The 16,840-nt window shown below is 40.3% G+C and overlaps 1 pseudogene; it reads right to left on the bottom strand.

Annotated features, from left to right (window-relative positions):
* Nucleotides 1–5,212: 5,212 nt before the first annotated feature.
* LOC133087714 (sesquipedalian-1-like) lies at nucleotides 5,213–5,840 on the bottom strand (annotated as a pseudogene).
* Between the last annotated feature and the right edge of the window lie 11,000 nt (nucleotides 5,841–16,840).

Raw genomic sequence — 16,840 nt, 5'->3', positions numbered from 1 at the left:
GGCCAGCGACAGGCCTGCCTCTGCCACCCCTGTCCCGACTCTCCTCTCCAGCTCGCTCTAGGCACGCTGGTATTCCAGTTTGACTAAACATGTACAACTTTGCTTTATAATTGCTTTGCTCAGATTAAATTTCTGTTCCTAAGGTTTCGTCTTAAGTGTATAATAACTTTTTTTCTCCCACTTCAGAATATGTCATCTAGAATATTTGACTTGGCTCAGAACCTATCAAGGGACATATGAATATCTAAAGATATTCATTCTGGGGAAATCTGGATATTTTAAAATTTAATTAAACATCACCTATTCTGGACTTCCCAGTAATAAGTATATCATAGCAATAGCTTCTCTAGGATCAATGGAAAATATTTGAGTAAAACAACAAATTAATATACATGTTTGGAGTGAACAGAAATATCAATATAGCAAAAATGGGATCACTGACCTCAGTTTTAGTTCCCGATAGTTTCGTACAGGTTTTATTTTACTTTTATGGAAATTATTTTAATTCTTTAAGTCTCAATTGTCTGATCTGTAAAATGGGAATAAAAACAGGTATGAGAATGCTCATCTGAGTGCTATGAGTGAGGGCTGGGTAGTGAATGTGCTCCAAGGAAGAGAAGAAATTCCCACTTTGAGGCATAGCTGTTGCACTTTTGGCAGAGAGTTAGAGCAGGTTTAGGAATCATTCATTCAAGCTGCATATTTTTTCTGTGAAAGAATTTTAACTTGACAAATAAATTTTAGAAGAAAAGTTATTTTGCTGCTGAGAACCAGAGATAAACAAAAAGATCTAAATAAATACACACACACACACACACGCAGATATCTCCATAAAAATATCCCACAAGCATCTCTACAATTGCTTCTTACTTTCAATGACTAAAAAGAATGTAAAATTTATAAAACAGGAAATGGAACAATGGGACCACATGAAAAAGGAACTAGAAGGCCTGTTAAAAAGAAATAATGAAACAAAAATTAGCCATAATTAGATAAGAAGTTGAATTAACACTGCATTCAAAAAAATAAATAGAAAAAAATCCTGAAATAAAGGGAGCCAAATTTATAAAACAAAGGACCCTCTAATTCTAGGTTCTGTTATAAAGAAATGAGGGAGGTAGGAACTGCAAAATTAAAATGTTGTGATGAACTTATTGGTTGTTTGATTAAAGAGAGAATCCCATAGTATCCTGGACAGTGAACCAAGGCATCAAACAAAATAATACAAACACACATCAAACAAAAAAAACAAAACCTGTATGCCTACTATCAAAGTTCTCTTCTAAAATCCTATGTACCAGAAGATAGTGGGGAACAGCCACAAAGTTTTATGAGAAAATAAATATAACCTTAGAATATGTCAAATTGTCTTCATGTATTAGAATATCTCAAGGCATTTGAAAATATACAAACATGACTCAGGTCCATATGCCAATAGCCAAACCTACCTACCAGCATTCTTCTCTATACTGTACACAGTTCTCTGATTTATTGTTTTTGTGTTACGTGTTATTCTCTCTGCTCCAACCCCACTGCCATCCCCTGACTTCATTTCTGTTTGGCTTAAAATAGAACTAGTATTTTTCGAGTATATCTTTCCTCTAATAGTTTGCCAAACATAGCCAATAAAAGTTAACACACTATGGGTTTATTAAGTTCACAAATTGCCATCTATACAATCACAGGTGACAGTTTTACCAAATGTTTTACAACTATGTAACATAAACTTCCTTCACTCCTGCAATTGCCTCACCACCTCACTACTTGACACCTAAACCATTTCTCCACTTATTCTCTGTTTGTGTTATGACCACACTCCCAACTTCTTGTTTCTCAATTTCTGTGTTATTCAGAGTGAGCTCAAGGTCACATTATGACTTTCATGGGTCCTAGGACTTTTGTGGCCTCTTCTTTCAGAAAAACACTTATTACCATATCTCATGACTGCATAGATATAAACATGAATATAATCCAGACTTGATTACATTAATTTTTCTTCTGATTTTAAGGAAATTAAAACATTTTTCCAGGTCCCTAAAACAATGGGACTTAGACATTGTACCTACCACGTTTAATAGGTGAGTCAGCTTTGAATGTACTAGATTATAATCTAATAGCAAAAGAAATCTCAAATTACCAGGGACTTAAAACAAGAGAAGTGTACTTCTTGCTGAGGTTACATGTCTGTGTGCACTAGGCTGAGTCTGGATATGTGATGTCCTTGCTGTGGAGCTGCCCTTTTGTAAAATACCTTCTTACCTTCTGAACTCATCTCACAGCCCTGTCCCCTATTTCAACCCATATACCACCATGTAATGCAGTTCACTGCTCTGAGAACATCGTGTGGTTTTACATGTGGTTGTGCCTTTAACATAAGTTGTTATTCTGCCTGGATTACTTTCCCCTCTTGTTTTCCTGATGAGGTCAAATACGATTTCAAATATTATCTCAATATGAGGACTTTCCAGTGAGTTGTCTGCACTCCTATATAGTTTTATACATACCTCTATTATATAATTTATTAAATTGCTATTAGTGTATATGCTTTTGTGCTTCATTAGGATCACATATAAAACAAGACTGGGAATGCAGAGAGTTCATTTTTGTATTCCAAGTACTGTGTTCAGTGCTTTTCAAATTATAGGTGTACAATAACATACAATGATGCAATCAATCTATACATGTATAGATTGATTGTATACATGTATGACCATATGGAAGGATAAGACAAGGCAAAGAAGAATTGTGTGTGTGTGTGTGTTAATTCTGAATATCTGGGAATATTGGGAATATTCCTCTTCTAAAGTGTCCTGTTTAAAAATCTGATCTGAACACGTCAAACCCAAAGTAGAAGAAGGTGTGAAGTGTCACCGATTGATGGAAGAGTAGGTATCAATGAGCTTAGAGGGAAGAAATAATCAATATGAAAATCAGGTTGTTGAAATTGGGGCCAAGAGGGCAATCTGCATCACCCCCCTCTAAGTCACATCTAGTAACTACTATTCCCCCAGCCCTCCGACCCCACCCCAGCAAGGGTAACCATTATTCTCACTTCTAAAACTATAGATTGGTTTTGCCTGTTTTTGAACTTTTATAAATGGAATCATGGAAATCCATCCTCATTGTTTTATTTTTCTAATTCTTCTTTTTTTTTTACTTGATAAACCTGTGTTTATTTTATTTTAGCCTTTATATCCCTCTCCCAGGCTGCCTGATATCGCTCCCCCACCCAACTCCGGAGGCAGCCTGACCGCATGTTGTGCTTTGGGGGTGGGTGGGGGGAGACTGTACCTTTAGTGCTTGTAAACCTACACCAGGACTGGGGCCAGCACCTCACCACACCAGCTAGGTCTGGCCAGGACATGGGCACTGGGCAGGTCCTAACACCCCCTGAGACCCAAAGCCTGTGGACAAGAGCTGCCATCCCCATCCCCACCACTCAGGACTTGGGGAAGAGGGGCATGGAAAGCGAACCAAGACCCCCAGAGCACCTGCAGGAGAGCAGGCCTTGCCAGGGAGAAGGCAAAGAACCAGGTGAGATTCTTGAGGTTCCTTTGTCTCCAGCCAAGGCCCCTTGCCCTCTCCCTGGGGGCAGTGCCAACTGTCCCCCCAGCCCTCACTGGCCAAACTCAGAACCAGGGCACCCTATCCCTTCCCACCAGCCAACAAGAAACAAAAGCAGTGAAAACACCAAGCTTTGTTGCTAGGAAAAAAAACACCCTAAGTATTTAAATTAAAACTCAAGCTCCAGTCAACTGAGCCAGCAGTGAGCTGGTGATTGCAGACACACAGCCCCCATTCTTCTGCAAGCCCCAAGGTCTCCAAAGGCAGCAGGAAGGGGCTAAGGGCCGAGTCTGTGTGTCACCAAGAGGGAGCCTCTGGGGAAATAAAGATTAGGGCAGGGGTGTCCTCAGGGAGTCCCAATTTGGGGGCACTGAGGACTGTAAACATGACCCAGCTTGAGGACCAGGGGTGTCCCAGCCCCATCAGATTCTCCCTGGATGAAGAATGGCCACTGTAGTGAGTGAAAAACAGAAGTTGGTCTCGAAGCAAAGCGAGACCTGGTCTCCCTCTTGGAATATTGTGGGCAAGAAGGGGGCTGAGTCTGTGAGCTCAGAGAGGGGCTGCGATGGAGGGAGAGGGTTCTGGAAGCCAAATATGGCTTTGCAGCTGCTTCTTTGCTCCTGTCAGATTGGCACCCGGGCCCTTTCTGGGCTGTGAGTCAGCTCACGGCCCCTCCTCCCTAGGGGAACCTGCTGGAAAGTCAGCTCAGGCTACAGCTGCCCAGCCCAGGCCTGGACAAGGTCAGGCGAGCTCCCGAGAGGCCCCGGCCCAGGCTGGGGGTGGGAGAGCTGGCTTCGGGGAGACAGAGGATGTGGTTAAGGAGTGTTGGGAGAGGGTGAGAGTTGCCACAGGAACACAGACATGGCCCAAGGCCAGAGGGCCGCTACTGTCCCAGGAGCATCACCTCGAGGCCTGGCTGAGGCCCCGGGGGAAAGTCCTGCCTCGGCCTCACTCCGGGCCGGGAGCCCCGGGGACCAGGCCATCTCACGGTGCTGGGCACACAGGAAAGCCCACACTTCTGGAGGCAGGCAGGCAGCCGGCAGCCAGGCAGCTCCTCCGGCGGGCCTTGGAGCCAGAGGGTCAGGCCCAGGTGCGGTGTAGCACAGCCCGACCTCCTGTCCGCGTGAGGCCCAGTCTGGAGCCTCTGGACCAGCGCTGACGGCGCATGTGCCTTCCAGGCCACAGATCCTCACAGGTCCCAGCTGCCCCAGTGGAGGCCTGTTGCCAGCAACACGCCTCTGCTAGGTGATTCGGGACAGGCGACCGAGGCACCTGCAGGGCTGGGTTGGGGGCTACAGTTCCCACAAAAGCAGCCCTCCGGCTGCTTGAGGATCACCCAGGGCCTGGATTCTCCTGAGGATCAGGCACGATGGCCTCCTCACGGCTGGGCTTTCTCTGAATGACAGAGGTCCCAAAGCACCCCTCAGAACCCAGCATCTTCTCAGAGCCTGAGTCCCCGAGAGCAGACCAGGCAGGGACCTCCGGGCTCAGCCCGACTGCGACTGCCCTCAGGGCCAGGTTCCCGTGTCTCAGGGCTGGGCCTGTCACAGCAGGGCCTGGGGCTGGAGTGGCACCAGAACCAGGGCCAGTGCTGACCTCAGGGCTGGCCTTGACCGCTTCCCCTTGGTTCCGGCCCTCAGCCCTATCCTCAGGGCTGGGCCAGGCTGCGGAGCCACTGGCTTCTCAGCGCCCTGAGCTCCTGGCCGTACCACTCGTGCAGCTGGGCGAAGGATGCCGAGTCGAGAGGCCCGTTGGGCGCCGAAGCCCGCCGGCGGGGCGGCAGTGGCGGGGGCTCGGGGCCGGGCCGGGGGCGGCGCCGGCGGGGGTCTCCGTTCTCTTTGGGCGGGAGCGCGCGGGGTCGGCGGGCCAGGAGTGGGCCGCCTGCGCGCACGGCCGCCAGCCGGTGCCCCAGCTCGCGCACCACCAGCCGCAGGTGGTCGAAGCTGGCCCGCGACAGCGCCTTCACCCAGCCCTCCATGGCGGCCCGGCTCTTCGGCCGCCAGCACGTAGGTGCGGGCCCGGGCCCCAGCGAAGCGCACAGCGAAGGCGAACTCCTCGGCCGCCTCCACCAGCTGCACGGTGCAGCCCTCCACGGGCTCACGGCTGGCCCCGTCCCCGAAGCAGAAGAGCATGGTGCCGCGCGGCACAGACCAGAGGCGGTGGTGGGCCGGATGCCGGCCGCCCTTCTTGTACAGGAAGCCCGCGTTGTGGGCCGGGGCGTCGCAGGTGGCGTGGAAGGCCAGGCTGCGCTGGTTCAGCTTCATGGCGGCGGGGCCTGGGGGCTTGGGACCTCTCAGCCACTGCTCACTTCCCCGCCCTCTGCTCAGTTCTGGGGGCCCGGCGGGGGGGCCGGCCCGGCCATGGCCCTGGACCCGCTCGGTGGCAGCGGCGGCGGTGCTTTGTCTCCCGGGCGGCCGAGGCGGCGCAGCCGCGGGAGAGCGCGGATCCGACGGAAGGAGGCGGGGGCAGCCGGCTGTTTTTCTAATTCTTTACTGTTCTATAGTATTCTGTTATCTTAATATAGTATGGTGTATCTATTCTATAATTGATAGATCTTTGGATCATTTGCAGTTTGGGCTCCTAGAAATAGTGTTCTTAAATATGCCTTGTGGTTAACATAAGTACATATTCTATCAAGTGAAATTGCTAGTGCGAGGGCAGAATCAGAATTGTCATGCATATAGCAGCGATGCCTAAGGCCCATGTGTCTTATAAGGCTTATTTCCTAAAAAATAACACTTGGAAAGGATACTTTTATGATAACAAGATAGTAATTGCTTTCCTGAGTCCTATGAGAGAAGGGGGAGTTTTCTTTTCTATATCTTAAGATTTCTTCTAGTAATTAGTAGGGCTTACAGTTTTCAAAGCCAAAAGTTGAAATTTCATTCATGACCACCCAGGGTAAAAAGCTGATCTAAGAACTCAATATTTACAATACAAAATGAAAAGGGACAAAATGGGATGACTAACAATTGGATACGTGGTGTAGAAAATTATTGATTAGAAACCATACCAGAATCGTAATGTAAAATGGTCAGTGTTAACTGGACACCATTGCTTTGGTATGAATAAGAAAAAAACATGAAGGAAGTCTTACCTTATTAGGTTAATTTGAGTTATATTCAGGATAAATTAAAGGGGAGAGATAGAAGCAATTAGAAAGCTTCTAAACCATTTAAAATTAATGGTTACTCAGACCAGAAGTGAAGAATGGGTATAGAATGTGTGCGTGTGTGTCTTTATGTGTGTATTGTGGGCAACTAGAGCTACACATACAATAGACAGTGTGAGGGAAGAATTGACAAGACATGACAACTGACTGTACACTGTAATGAAGAATGCAACAGAAATTACGTTTGATCCTGGGTAATGGCAAAGCACATAAATTGGACATTCAGGAAAAGTGTTCCATTTCACAGGAAGAGTGAATTGGTTTCAGACACACTGAATTTTGTCTGATCCTGACATCTCAAAATGAAACTGATTAACAACCAAAAGAGAAGCACGGCCTTGACATGCAGACTGAGATGGCAATGGGAAGAAATAAAAAGAGAATAAATGAGGACTCTCAAGACACCTCTATTTAATTTTAAATAGAATTTTAAATGATTGAAAAATAATTTCACAGATGTTCAAAGAATGTTCTTCCCTTGAGACTGATATGTAGACTCACTGGTTTAATCACATTACATGTTGAGCTAGTTAATATATAAACAGTATTTGAGAAAGATTTCAAAGCTCTCCTGCTTAAACTTCTGGCAAATAACTGCCAGAGCGCAATTAGAGCCCACACACTTCAACTCTGAAGTCTGAAGCCAGAAATGTATAAATGTGTTTAGTTTAAATTAGCTATAGGATGTGAGGACTGGGCGGATGATTGAATTTTTTCTAAACTAGCTTAATGTTACATCCATTTTTCTGTATCCTACGCTTATCCTACACGTTTTACATAAACATGTATAAAATGAAACCCTTATTTTTATAGTTTTAACCTTTTATTCGCCTAAATTTTATAACATAGTTCACATAGTTATCTTTCTATAGGCTCTAATAATATTTACAATTAAAATCTCATTTCCATATGAATTATTAATATTTGTAGGTTACACATTGATTTATGCAAAGTTTAGTAAATTTACATGAAGAATAGAGAGGAAAAAAATGGACCTAGTTCGTTGATCTTCACAGCTTTGAGAAGGTTATTTGATCCAAATGGCTCAAATTGTTCATAGGTATTAAGAATTTTGAGAGGTTTTGAATGAAATATTATGATGGTAAAAGGGAACTTCAAAATATCTTAATAGAGAAGTAGTATGTTGAGGAAACAATCTTTGAATATTGGAAATATATATAAATACATACTCTTTAAGTCTCTCTAAGTCTCATTCTCTTTGAAAAATAATAACATATTATTAAATAAATAGCTTATATTTATTGAGGGCTTACTATTTGTAAGACCTTGGCATTGTTGTCATGTCACTTTTAAAAAAATTCTTTGAATCTTTCCAACAAGAATATTAAACATACTATAATTATGCCCTTTTACAGTTGAAAAAATAAATCATACCCAACAAGGTCAACTGGAGGCAGTTCTTATATAAGGACCTAAATCTCCCAGACTCTGAGGCTACAGTCTCAACCTCCAGTTGCCACTGCTGACCAAGCTGGCATGCATTTACTGAACAGGTAGATTTGCCAGATTTAATAAATAAAAGTACAGGACATCCAGTGAAATTTGAACTTGAGATAAACAATGAATAATGCAATCATTTATAGCAGAAGTGTGTCACATGTAATATTTTAGCACATGCTTATACCCTCCCCCCAAAAGTTGTTTACCTGAAATACAATTTAACTGGGCTGCTTGCATTTTTTCTGACAACCCTACAAACAGGCTGTCTTGTTTTTTAGACAAGCCCTGGACATCTGATCAGGAACACTTGCACTTAAAAGAGTTCAGAGAAACTAAAGTCTGTGTGAGATCAGAGATCATTTCTCAGCAAGGAGAATTTCAAATGACTTGACCATTTATTGTGTGTCATAAATAAGAAAATACTACACAAAGGAGTTACTGGAAGAGGACATGTTTTTCTTCTACTAGACAGTGTGCTGTTTCTACTGCAGTCCAGCGCCTGGGGAGAACAGTAGTGGCCTGCTATATACCTATGTGTTTAGTCTATGGGAATCTTCTGGTTGCCTGTGTTGAGTAGTTCTGTTTAGTGCTAACTTTTTAACCTCAGGGTGCTAGTCTTTTACTTTAAAAGATTTAGTGTTATGTATTAAAGATCTGAGAGTCAAGTTAAATTATATAGCTATTTAATTAATTTCTCAATGCCATAATTTTCATAATTTTAATGCTTCCAAATAATTTTCATAGTTTTCTCCATTTAGTGAATAAATGAATGCTATCAGTTTTCTCCCTAAAAGATTATGCTCTTACATATGTCTAAGAGTTGTGGAGGGAGGATACTGGTTAATACGCTAAATTGCTTTCTCCTTTGCTTTGTCTCTCTTGAGACTTTTTAATCTACTTTAATATACCTACACACCAACTTCATACTCTACCAATTAACCATTCATTACCTAATTATCTCCTCCAGCTGAGCACTCTACTTCTTTAGAATAATTTCCCCCTCATTATGATTCTTGTAACAGTATTATTTGCACTCTTTAGAAAGTTATTTCTAGTAATTTGAATTGCATTCAAATAATTCAGCTGATTTATAGCAGGCATTTTTCAATTTTCCTTAGATTTTTGCTATTGAAAGAGTTAGACTGTAATTCTTAAGGCCACTTCAGAATTATCAGTCTCTCTTAGAATTTTACAAAATGTACTAAGCCCTCTTTTCAATGCAGTATTATTAAAAAATTCCAGGATACTAAACATATGGTAGACAATTTCATTATCACAAATGATACTCAGGATAAGTAATATTATTTTGTGATTCTGAGTATTTAGAAAAATGAAACAAATCTATTCCCATTGTAAAGTAGTTTTTTAAAAGTCTGCATCAAATAGCTATAATGGAGTAACTGGTACCCAGACTAGCCCTTCCATTATAAAGAATGATAAGAGAGGACAGCTGTTTTCAGGTAATGGGCAACAGGCAGTACATAGCTGTGATTCTTACATAAAGGGAAATTCAATTTAGCCCCATAAATTCCCAGCTTCATGCCTGCAGACAATTTCCCAATGAACCACAGCTTGGAGCTGGGGTCCCAACAAAGCACGCAATCCCACAAAGCTGAGTAGAAAGTGATTAGAATGAAGTGGCTGGAACCTGTTGGGCAAAGCATCAGGAAGGGCAGTTCTTTGCAGAAGGAATTCCATTGGTCAGGGTGAGACACCTGCCAGTGTACAAGGGCTGGGATATATGTGCACAAAATGGGACCACTCAAGTCTAATGGGATACCAACCTCTACAGGGTTGAGTAGCAATGGAGCAGTGCTGGTCACGGGGAAAGGCACAAAAAAGCAGTGTCTGGTGACATCTGGCCTTGCCATTGGAGAGATCTCCTTAACATGTACGCTGAGATGCCAGAAAGGCCTCAAAATAAGAATGACATCCTGACAAAGCTGAAACCCAAGTCTGAAAAAAATCCTTAGGGAAGACAGGACATGGAATTTGAGTATTGCCAACCTATTGGGGCTGGGAAACACCTTGGGCCTCCCTTGAGTCTATATCAACAGAGTGTAAAACAAGTTTAAATAAATTCAAGGGGACCCAGAAGTAATTAAACTGCCAGCTAAAAGTAAAATTTTCAGAAAAAGAATTCTGCATTTGTACAAGATAGTATTCAAAATGTCCAGAATTTAATACAAAACAAAACAAAAACTATCATCAATAAAAGTGCCGAGATGATTCAGTGTGGTAAGGATTGTCTTTTTCACAAATAATGCTGGGACAACTGGATACCTACACATGAAAGAACAAAGTTAGACTCCTACCTCACATCAAATACAAGAATTAATTCAAAATCGATCAAAGACCTAAATGTACATTAAAAATACATAATACTTGAGGGAAAACATAGGTGTAAACATTCACGACCTTGCAGTAGGCAATGGTTTCTTAGATATGACACCAAAAGCACAAGTATCACAAGAAAAAAAATAGATCTACTGGACTTAATCAAAATTAAACATTTCTATGCCTCAAAACATCCCATGAAGAAAGTGAAAAGACAATCCACTGAATGGAAGAAAATATTAAAAATCATATTTCTGATGAGAAACTTATATCCAGAATATACAAAGAACTCTTGCAACTTAATGAAAAGGCAAAACACTCATTTAAAACATAAACAAAGGTTCTGAATAGGTATTTTTCAAAAAAAAAAAAAGAAACATACAAATGGCCAATAAGCACATGAAAAGATGCTCAACATCATTAGCTATCAGGGAAACGCAAACCTAAACTATAGTGAGACACAACTTCACACCCACTATAATGGCTATGATCAAAAAGACAGATAGCAAGTGAAGATATGGAGAAATTAAAACTCTTATACATTGCTGGTGGGAATGCAGAATAATGCATTCTCTCTGAAAAACAGCTTGGCAATTCCTCAAACAACAACAACAACAAAAAACCAAAAACAAAAAAAACCCCAATCCCCCCCAAAAAAACAGTTACCATACAATCTAGCAATATCACTCCTAGGCGTCTACTGGAGAGAAATAACATGTTCACAGAAACTTATACATGGAGGTTCAAGAAAACATTATTCATAACAGTCATGAAGTGGAAACAATCCAAATATCCATAAATACATGAATAAAGAAAACGTTCAACTGCATATTCATTGTCCTCGCGGCATATTAATGGAGACTGGGGCCAGTGCGCCTGCGTGATTAGCGCCTCCCGAATCGCGCGAGAGCGATCACCCGGGATCTCAGGTGGCGGGAGGACCCGGTTGGTTGGCTGACTCGGTTGTGCGGAAGGAAAGGTCCGGAACCCGAGGGCTGACGTCGGGCCCCGATGACACTGCTTGACCTAAGAAGGTCAGACAAAGGAGGTGTGACAGCGGGATGATGGGAAGAAACGGGGTCGCAGCTCCAGGAAAAAGAAGTCAGCTCTCTGATGGAGCTCGTGCAGGTGGTGGGTGACTTTTGCAAGTGTTTCTGCTTCAAAACTGCATGGAACCCGGTCCCTCCTTCCTGCCTGTAGTGCTACACCTTTCTCCTGGGACTTTTGCTGGGGTCCTTTCCTTGGACATGCCATCCTTATCCTCGGTGCGGCGGACCGGATGAGGTTCACTGTCGTTTCTGTGCTGAAAAAGCCCAGCCAGCAGCTCATCTCAGAGGTAAAAATCCCCCTTCCTTCGCGTGTGATTTACACTCAGCCGCCTGGATTCCAATTCAGCTTTGAGATATCTTGCCCTGGCTGGCGTACCCTTCTCAAGTGTCACCTCTGTTGTGAAGCCTGACCCCAGAACACCCACGTAACCACTGGCTTCTCTGCAGCACATCGTCTTGAACTTCTTATTGCCACCACAGCCTAGTCCACAGCCTGGAATTAGAAAACGTCAGTAAAGCAGTTCTATTAAAACAAACTAATACATGTGACTTGAATGATAAAGGACTATAAAACTGAAAGTTTTTTAAAAGCCACAGTGCTGAGCATAATGCCTGGCACATAATGGGTGTTCATATTTTTTTTTTGAATGGAGTAATAGGTAAATCATCTGGTCCAACTTGTCTTTTATAGATGAGGAGAGGGGAGCCCCACACTTCTGAACAGCCATAAGGTTTTCCCATGTCACCTAAGTTCCTACAAGGGAAGCAAAAAGTTGCCTTTGTTGGGCTATACCCTTTTTGCTGAAGATATCAGACAAAAAAGTAAGTCACCAGAACTTTTTAATGACCCACAGTAAGAAAGAAATGCTGTTTTTCATGTGGCTAAATTTAATCAGTGTATAGCAACCCTTCATTAGGGATTACGTTCTTCCTTTTTTTGTGTGTTGAAATGTCTCAGTAAGATTAAGAGTTACATAATAGGAGCTTGGGGGCATTTTTAATGACTATTTGACAAAATAAATATTAATAATATCTTCCTTTTAAGTACTAAAAAAAATGAAGTACTGATACATGCTACAACATGGATGAACTTTGAACACATCTTGCTAAGTGAAAAAAGCCAGTCACAAAAGACCACATATTTTATGATTTCATTTATATGAAATGTCTAGAATAAGCAAATCTATAGAGGATAAAAGTAAATCAGTGGAGGAAAACGGGGAGCATGACTGCAAAAGGGTACGTGGTTTCTTTTAGGGCTGATGAAAATGTCTTAAATTGAGTGTGGTGATGGCACAAGTATGTGAATATACTAAGAACCATTGTGTCATTCAATTTAGATAAATGGTTAAATTAAATGGTAAATTTTCTCAGTAAAGCTGTTGTTCACCCCCAAAGCAATGATCGTACAAAGAAATAATTATAAATATATAACTATATAATTATATATATGTGTGTACTAACACGTATTACACAGTCCTGAAAAAGCAGTTAGTAGAAACCAAACCTGAAATGACACAAAGGTTATACTAAACAAATACAGATTTAAAGCATCTATTAAAAATATCTTTGAATAGTTAAAGCAAAAAGTAGTCTGAATTAACCATAAATGCTAATCTTATCTGATAAATGGAGACAATAATAATGAGAAGTTTAGAACTAACTAAAATTTTAAGAAAACTATTTGATGGTCTTAGCAGATTACAGGTGACAGAATAAAAAAGTCAGTAAATTGAGGGCAGGTCTGTAGAAATTATCAGTCTGAAGAACAGAGGGACAAAGAACGAAGAAAAATGAGCCAAGTTTCTGGGGACCTGAGTGGAACAATATCAAATAATAAACTAATTGGGACAGAAAAAATTTGAAGAAAAAGACTAAAACCTTTAAAATTATATGAAAATTACATTTAGATTCCAGTAGCTCAGTCAACCACTAACAGCATAAATATAATCAGCAGGCACATTAAGGAAAGTTAGTCAAATTGTAGAAAACTAAGATAAGAGAAAATCTTGAAAACAACCAGAAGGAAAAAAATTATATACATATGAACAATGGGAAGAATTTTTGCTGATTTCTCATCAATAATGATTTAAGCCCAAAAGAACAAAATATGTCCAGTGCACTGATGGATTTATAACATATGTAGAAGTAAAAGATACGACAACAATCATCAAAGGATGTGAGATGCTAAACAGAGTTATACTGTTTAAGGTAATTATATTTGCAAAGAAGGAAGTGGGAAATTGGATGTGAGGCTGTGAAGTGAGAAAGGGGATATAAAGTATTTGCATGAAGATGATGGAGCTGTTACTATTACGGGAGACGCTGTATAATAAGTGCGGACTACATTAGTGAACAAGACAGACTTTGTCCCTATTTTAAGTAGGGACAAAATAAAGTGACATAGTGAGTCTTGCAAGGAAGACAAATGAATTACACCAATGTTTATTTGACTTAGGTTGTAAATAAGTAATAAGGAACATTACAGTATAGAATTTGATAAAGATGATGTGGAGAGTTATTTGTGATAGTGATACAGCAGCAGGTGGGTATTATATTTTATAACATTCAGCAATTTTTCCCATAATGAAGTTTATATATTGTTTTATTCTCAATTAGTGGTGACCTTCTTTGAGGCTATAACTCTCTTGTTCATCTTTGGATCTGTAACTACACTTAGCCCTGTGTCTGACACAACACAGACTATACCTTCAAAGATCATGAAATTTTCAACAAGAAAAGTAAATTCCACAATAAAATAATTCCTATACAGATTATTGCCTTATACCAAGTCCTGAAAAAATAAAGTGTTAGGTAATGGGTTGAGAATAACGTCCAGGTATATTTTCAAGATACCCAGGTTGGGGGTAAAACTTAGAAACAAAACAGACTTTCTTTAGTACAGGTTCTTAGAATGCCCTTTTCTATTAATAATTTTAAGTATTAGGAGAAGTTTGGTCTCCTGGCTTTGAGGAAACTTTCTAGTATTTCCTTTGTGAGTGATTTTGGAAGCCTGGTTTTCACCTGTTTCTCTGATTTGGCCCAAGTTTAATCAGTCAGTAATATTAAACAAACTTCCAATTTTCAAAAAGTGAGAACTACATGCTTGATTACTTTGTATTTTATGATACATGAAATCAGAAAACGTCTAACTCTTTATATTAATCGTATTTATTATATTTTGTTTACTTTGTATAATATAGAGAATAACATAAAGTATGTGTTATCATATTAACTTTAATTACACATTTCTTAAATTACCATGGTTTTATAAGAGTTTTTTCCTCTTTGGTCATTTGAAACTATTTTAAAAAGAAAAAACATTAAAAAAAAAAATTGAATTTTTATCTCAGAAGTTTCCTTTTACAAGTGATTGGCTATTTCCTAAGTGTAGATCAGGTGTCCCCAACCCCTGGGCCATGGACCAGTAACTGTCCGTGGCCTGTTAGGAACTGAGCTGCACAGCAGGAGGTGAGTGGCCGGCAAGCCAACAAAGCTTCACCTGTAGGTACAGCTGCTCCGCAACACTCGCATTACCGCCTGAGCTCTGCCTCCTGTTAGATCAGCGGCAGCATTAGATTCTCATAGGAGCGTGAACACTCCTGTGAACTGTGCATTCAAGGGATCTAGGTTGCTTGCTCCTTATGAGACTCTAATGCCTGATGATCTGAGGTGGAGCTGAGGCAGTAATGCTAGCACTGGGGAGCGGCTGCAAATACAGATTATCATTAGCAGAGAGGTTTGACTGCACAGAGAACATAATAAATCAATTGCTTGCAGACTCATATCAAAACCCTATCAGTGAGTGGCAAGTGAAAACAAGCTCAGGGCTCCCAGTGATTCTGCTTTATGGTGAGTTGTATAATTATTTCATTATATATTACAATGTAATAATAATAGAAGTAAAGTACACAATAAATGTAATGCGCTTGAATCATCCTGAAACCAACCCCCTTCCCTGTTGGTGGAAAAACTGTCTTCCACAAAACTGGTCCCTGGTACCAAAAAGGTTGGAGACTGCTGGTATAGAGTATGATGTTAATATATTTCTCTAGTTCCAATAATTCATTTTAACACTTATGTGATTTTTTACTTTTTTATGTTAAGACAGTTAATTTTTTTTGCAAGTGACAGATGGAAGAAGGAGATTTGTTCAGATTTTAAAAAAAGTTTCAATTGAATCTGTTGACACAACTAGCAAACATATGGCAAAGTAACTTACATTCCAGTAAAATGCTTTCGTCTTCTCAGTTCCTAGCAATGTCATATAGCTTCCAGATACATAATGTATAACTGATTATAATACATTGGACTGAAAAGTAAACTAAGGGCTGAGGGTATCAATATTATAATACCAAACCTTTCCTATCTAGATTATTTAAATTTATACCAACTAGGTTAGTAGTTTTAGTTACCAAACATAGCTGATTGTTTCTATCACATAACCACTAATTTATCCAAAGGTAGTTGTTGAGTCTTTATGACTATGCTAGACAATGCCAGTTCAAAATAAAATAAAGCATAATCATTGCCCTAACAATATTCACATTAGGTCATCTAGGGAATTTATTTTTAAAGGAACTACTTCAATAATATAAATGACAAAATAGGCCTGGGTAGTTTTGGCCCAAAGTAGATACTGCTTTCTAAATTATTATATTTATAATAATATTAAATTGAAAAACTTATAATCTGAGAATAGTTGAGAGATTTAGAGATGGCATTAGCATATTGATATAGAAGTTGTCAAAAGAAGTTTAGAAACATCTATTGATACGTAATTATAAAGAATTTATGTTTCCAGGTGTACATCAATCTGAGTGTACAGCAGTATGAATCATGAATAAAAAATAATATACTGAATTATCTGAAAATTGTTTTGGAAGAGCCGATTACAAAAAGCATCCCATGATCACTGATTCTGCAGTGGCATTATGTCAGGAAGTGTTCCATGTTAAATTCAGTTTAAATAATGTGTCTTTAACCAAGATTAAGTTTTTCATTAGAGTGATTGTCAAAATAAAGTAGCACAATTATGCACTGTGATATCTAAGAGAGGCCTGGACTACCTTAAAAGACCTCTAATATTTATTTTACTACTAAACTCTATTTTACCAAATCTTCTGTATTGAAAAAAATGATGTGTATGAATAGTTGGGAGCTGCCTATGTCACTTAGTTTACAAAGCCCATTTTTTCCTTTATTTTCAATCATAATCATTTGAAATACATTTACAAAAGAGTGGTTATTCTAAAAT

Source organism: Eubalaena glacialis, chromosome 3, assembly GCF_028564815.1.
Source record: "Eubalaena glacialis isolate mEubGla1 chromosome 3, mEubGla1.1.hap2.+ XY, whole genome shotgun sequence".
Lineage (NCBI taxonomy): Eukaryota > Metazoa > Chordata > Mammalia > Artiodactyla > Balaenidae > Eubalaena > Eubalaena glacialis.
Note: the sequence above shows the minus strand (reverse complement) of the source record. Positions and strands in the feature narration are given on the sequence as shown.